Raw genomic sequence first — 6,322 nt, 5'->3', positions numbered from 1 at the left:
AAATGCTCAGCTCCTCCCAGCTGCCACCAAGGGCTCTGTGTGTAAACCTACAACACAAGGTGCCCATCAGCCCCCCACCCCAGGTCCTGGCACCAGCGTGGGTGCCCAGGGCACAGTGACAGAACTGAATAAAAAGACCAACTAAATCTGGGATTCTAATTTTAGCCCTAGGTGAGAAAAGTTGAAAGATGACTTAAGAATTAGTCTTCAGTTAGAAGACTTCATAGAAGTCAGAACCTTAGACTTAGTCTAGCCTGTGTCGCCGCGTGGGCTGGGCCCCATGCGCATCTGAGTCACCTGGAGCGTGAGGCTGAAATGCAGGTTTCTGGGCCCTGCTCCAGACCTACAGAATCAGAATCTCCGGGGTGGCGGGTAGCGGGTAACAATCCCCCTGGGCGACAGCTCTGCTCACCGAAGTTCAGGAACGCCCTCTTCTCACCAGTGAGAAGAAGAGGGGCAGCCAGCTGGCCAGGGGCCCCCAGTAAAGTAATGTCAGGAGGAGGCCTGGGGAACAGCTCTGAGAAACGCTGCCATTGCTGAGCGGGGCGAGGGGTGGTGGCCAGGCCTTGGTTCTTCGGGAGGCAGGTGGATGGAAGGTTCTGGACCTAAGGGGACTCGGGCTCTGGCAGCTCTTTCAGCCTGGCAGGTGGAGTCTCAGCCCGGGGCGTCTTCGGGAAGGGGCACATCCACTGGGCTGGGTTCCGCTGCCGTGGGGCAGCCACCGAGCAGCAGAGCTGACAGTGCAGGGAATGGCTCAGGTGGGGCTCTGCCACCCGACAGCTGTGTGCCCCTGGGTACTTCTCTGCGTCTCAGCTCCTCAACCAAAAATTGGGACTAGCCGGGGTTCCTGCTCCCCGGGGAAGCTGAGGGCGGGGGGCGGGGAGGGGCGAGAGATGATGCAGCTGTTCAGTTGCGTTTGCTCTCAGGTCCTTGCTGGTTCCCCGATGCCCACCCTCATCTCTCCCTGTTTCTGAGCAGACAAAGGGGAGGAGGGGCAGGCGGGAGCTCCAGCTCTGCTCCCAGCCCTAAGCCTCCCAAACCTCCCGCGTGGGGGCCGAGCCCCATCACTTCCTTCCCGGTTCCTGGCCCCCACCAGACTCCTTGCTTGGGAAGAGGCCGCCCACCCTGCAGTTAAGTGCTCACTCCTGCGCTGTTTTATTAATCACATCTTTAGCTGCCCATCAGGATCAGTTAGACCACAGTGAGACTGCCAAGATGGCCACTGCAGTTAATAGCGTCCCAGCTGACAAATGAGCCAATCTGGGCAGCATTTTGGGGGTAAATGATTGGTTTCTAGTGAGGGTCCTAAAATGCTGAGGAGGCTCTGAGCCTCCTTCCCAAACTGGGGTCTGCAGTGTGGCCCAGGACTGAGAGCTCCGCCTTTGGGGACAGACCCAGGTTGGACCATAGCTCTGTCCCCTAGCAGCTGAGGGAGTTTGAATAAGTTACTGAATTTCTCTGAACCCCATTTACCCCATCTGTAGAATGGGGCTGAAAATGTTCGTAGCTCCCTCCTGGACTGCCTTGGGGATTAAATGCCACAGTGTATGTAACGTGCTTCACCCACGGCCTGGCGACAATCAAGCTCAATGAGCGCAAGCTACTGTTCCTACCCAAGGCCTTCCTTCCCGCTCCCGAAGCCCTGGACGCCTAGGTATGGAGGTACTAAGATGGAGGAGGCGCTTCCGGTTACCATGGAGATCGTCTGATCTAATCTGTAGAGGCTGCTCAGTGGCTGTTTATTGAGTTAAAAGAAAACAGGAATCTAATTTTAGCCCAAAGAAGAGAAAGTTAAATGGCAACTTGAGTAATGGGCTCTGGCCAGACAGCATGATAGTAACTGCGGCCATTTCCAGCACTTACTGTGTAATAACTGCTTTCCCTTAAAGAAAAAAAGTCACTTACATTCACTCTCATTGTAGCTACTTTCATTTTCCCCAGGACAATTACTAGCCCCATTTCTAGTACAAGCCCAGTGTACCTACAGGTGGGGAAACGCAGAGCGGAGTCACAGCTCTAAGTGGCAGAGCTGAAATGTATCTGCCTTCCTGGAACCATGCTCCTCCCTAACAAGCACTGTGCGCTGAACGTCGGGAGGAAATCCCAAGGGCAGCCGGCACAGCACCAGTTCTCACACCTCTGTGTTTGCCCTGGGGAAGGGGACAAAGGGATACAGCCCAAAGCAGCCCTCCAACATCACTTGCTACGTGAGCGGACACCATGATACCGCCACAGCAGGCGCCGGCAGTGTCCAGGTGTGTGGATGGGGCAGCGTCGGAAGGTGATGGCCCTGTGGGGAAGTGGGGGCACTTGGATTTATCGCCAGCTGGCTCCCCAGGGCCACCACATGATGGAAGCCACTGCGGAGCCAGACAGCCCCGGTCGGGACCCAGGTCTGAGCCTCATGTGGACAACAGGGGTAGTAATGGTAGCAGAGTGAGGACACGTGACACAAAGTGTGCAAAGTGCCTGGCACAGTGCTTGGCACAAAGCAAGGGCTCGCTAAAGGGGGCTTTATTCCTCAATGGGCCTCATTTCGAGAACAGACACCAAGGCCTTCAATTCAGCATGCTGCTCAGGACACACAGCAGAAGGGGAATGGAGGCCGAGCAAACCCAAACAACGGTGGCCCACCGTGAGCCAATTTCTGTTTTACAGATGAGCCTGGAGGTCAGAGTGGTTCAGTGACTTGCCTGGTGTGAATGAATGGTGGAGCCAAAATTCCCAGCTGGATCCACCGAGGCCCGGGGCCAGTGGGGTCTCCTTCCTGATTCTCGCCTGGCAGAGAATGAGCACCATTAGAGCCCGCTGTGTATGGGGACAACGGTCAACAAACGGTGCCTGTCATCCGCCCTCTCCAAGCCCCGCCGACCTGGCTCCCACTCTCCCAGAACATCACCTGTACTCTGAAGCCCAGGGGACCCAGCGCCCGGGACCCAGCCCAGGATGTCAGGTTGTCCCTGTGAGCTCAGAAATGCTGTGATAGAAATATACACACTAATATGTATAAAATAGATAACTAATAAGAACCTGCTATATACAAAAAAATAAATTAAATAAAATTCAGAAAAAAAAAAGAAAAGAAAAAGAAATACACCTACCGCTGCCTGGAGATTGAAAATGCGCTTTTCACTCTGTCAGGCACCAGGGCAAAAGCAATTTACAAACGGTCAGCCGGAGGAGAGCGCGGCTGGAAGTGTTTTGCAGTTTATTAAACAGTGCTGACCAGGGCTATGACACATGCAGTGAGTGTCTGGGGTGAGCCTACACCGGGGTTTCTCTGCGGGTGGGTGACCAAGGATGGGGGCTCTTAGGGACTGTGTGCCTGGTTACTCCACCCTGGGAACCTTGGATTTGGAATCAACTGAGACATCTCCCATTTCCCTCCAGAGAGGAAATGCAGAGGAGGAAGAAATCGTCTCCATCTTTTTTTGTTTTTTTTTTTGCGGTACGGGCCTCTCACTGTTGTGGCCTCTCCCGTTGCGGAGCACAGGCTCCGGACGCGTAGGCTCAGCGGCCATGGCTCACGGGCCCAGCCGCTCCGCGGCATGTGGGATCCTCCCGGACCGGGGCACGAACCCGCGTCCCCTGCATCGGCAGGTGGACTCTCAACCACTGCGCCACCACAGAAGCCCCGTCTCCATCTTTTAAATGTACTAATTTATTTGTTCGCCACTTTGTTTCAGAAAAGCTCCAAAGTGGGTAACAAAGACCCCATTTACAGGGAAGTGATCACACAGAAAGCAAGAGCGCCCGAGAGATCTTCTGGAGGCCTTAGGGCACTTGGGCTGCAAGCAGCAAACACTGACCTTCACCCCTTACGGTGAACGAAGGGTGGTCACCCAGTGGAAGGCAGGGCCAGCCTTCGGGAGGACAAGAGCCCAGCAGCTCTAGGAACTCGCCAGCCTGGTCCCTGGGGTCTCCACCCTTGGGAAGGGCCAGCTCCTGCCCCTTCAGGCTTCAAATGGCTCTATTCACAATTCCATCTTCAGGGGAGAAAGCTGATTGGCTCAGGCAACATGCCCATCCAAAGGCGGAGGAAGGCGGGACACCTTCACGTGCCCTGTCCAAACACTGCTGAATGGGGAGGGGCAATTCTCTGAATGACAGCAGGAGAATGGAGGCCGAGCAAACCCAAGCAACGGTGGGCCACCGTGAGCCAATTTCTTTGTTTTACAGATGAGCCTGGAGGTCAGAGTGGTTCAGTGAATGGTGGAGCCAAAATTCCCAGCTGGATCCAGATCCTGGGAAGAGGTTTCCCTACAACAGGGTTCAGCCTCCCTGAGTACCTTTGACCTTGGCCTGCATCTCTCTCCCTCCAAACAGCAATGATTAGCCACTCAATTGTGGCAGGATAGTCGTTTTAGCTTGGGGAGTGTCTCTGGCCCTGCTGAGAGCGCCCACTCTTGACAGACCTGTCGGGCACCTTTCTCTCCGTGTGCCCCAAATGTCCCCTCTTCCCGAATGCTGGGGCACTAGGCCGGAGCTCTGTCCGCAGGCCCAGAGGCCACTCGGAGCTTAGGGGCAGAGAATGCTGCTGACACGGAGACGGCCTGCAGGCTGAGGGCTCAGCACCCCTGACAATGATGCCGTCCGGTCTCGAGGTGGCTGGGGTCACACCCCTTGGACACCCCTGCCATCTAGGCAGCTCCCACAGGAGGAAAGGAGCACCTGCTGGGCGCCCACTCTGTACCGGGCCCTGTGTTAGGGTTACATCTTGAAGCCCTTACATCAACTCTTGCCAGTGTGATCATTAAGGACCAGCTGCTTTGTGACAGCTGGCTGGCCTTGGACAGGTCACTTGACGCCTGTGCGGTCCAGCTTTCTCACTGGAAAACAGAGCTGTCACGGGTGTCAATTGACACAGAGGAATAGAGTGCTTCCCACAGTGCCAGGCATGCAGTGAAGACTGGGTCAATGTAACAGTGGAAGCAGTAACAGTAGTGGAAGTTGTTATTCTGAGACCTGAGGATGAGAAACATCGAAGCCATGGAAAAAGGGAAGGTGAGAGCACTTTGGTTTTACAGTAGAGGAAACTGAGGCTCAGAGAGCTGAAGTGACCTGCATGGGGACACACAACATGAAGGACGGGGAGCTACTGACCCTAAACGCACCTGAGTCCAGAGCTTACGTCGTCTCTACTGCACCACACGGCCTCTCAGGAGTCCTGGTCCATGTCTGCACTTGCCCTCTAGTCAGTCTGTGTCTCCGGGTCCCCCATGTCTCTTGCCCACGAGAGCTCACCCTGGTCCCGGGCCCGAGACGGCCTAATGCGACTGGCAGTCTTGGGCCCTAAAATTGCTTTTACATCAACCCTCCCCGGAGCACCTGCCTTGCACCTGAATTTTCCCATTTCTCTTTCCAAGGCCCCCTTGCACCCCCGATAAGATGGCACTGCACAGCGGGAAGCCCTTTCAACGCCTGCTTTCTTCTCTTTGATCTCCTTTGCTACATTAGCAGATGGGTCTGGTGCCTTTAATCTTCTTGCTGTACTTGTAGTTCTGAACTAATTCCCCACTTCACACGTGATTTAGCATGATTTTCGGTAGACTCGAGAACTCCAGGTCTGCGGGAACTTGGGAGGGTCTGACTCTAACCAGGTTTTCCTTGGAAAGCCTGAGAGCGGACAGTGTGAGGAACCCAGAAGAGAACCCACTTCGAACCCACTTCGGTGCCCGGGGACGACCTCCAACTCGGAGACCGGGCGCCCAGGATGTCAACTGCCCCTCCATCAGAACTTCCTCTGATGGGTTGCAATGACATTTTCTCCAAAGTCGAGCCAGTGACACCAATGTCAACCCAATTCTCTAACCCTGATTGGAAGCCAACATGTACCATCAAGGACAGCAAGAGGATGCTATGGACAAAACACAAGTGATTCACACGACAGCTTGTGAAGCTCAGACCTTTCAATTTGAAGATGAACACTTTGACTCATCTCAAAACAGACTTTTGATGGCAGAGCTTAGAAATGAGCCACCAGCCCCAATAGCCACGTGCCCATTGGAATTACTGTGGCTCCCTGTACGGCTTCTAAAAGAGGAATTAGAAGCTCAGATTCCTGCAAGAACTATTATTTCATGCCCCCTTATAATTCTCTGAGAAACCCATGGGATTAAAAAAAAAAAAACCAACTCTCTTGGGGAAAGTTTTAGATTTACATATGCAAGAGTTGCAAAGACAGTACAGCGTTTCTATAAATCCTTCCCCCAGCTTCCCCTAGGGTTAAAACCTCACATAACCAAGGTACACTTATCAAAACTGAGAAATCATCATCGGTGCAACGCCATTAACCAAGCCACAGATTTTATCTGAATTTCTC

This window comes from Tursiops truncatus, chromosome 16, assembly GCF_011762595.2.
Source record: "Tursiops truncatus isolate mTurTru1 chromosome 16, mTurTru1.mat.Y, whole genome shotgun sequence".
NCBI classification, from domain to species: domain Eukaryota; kingdom Metazoa; phylum Chordata; class Mammalia; order Artiodactyla; family Delphinidae; genus Tursiops; species Tursiops truncatus.
The sequence above is the reverse complement of the archived record's forward strand: the minus strand, read 5'-3'. Positions refer to the sequence as shown.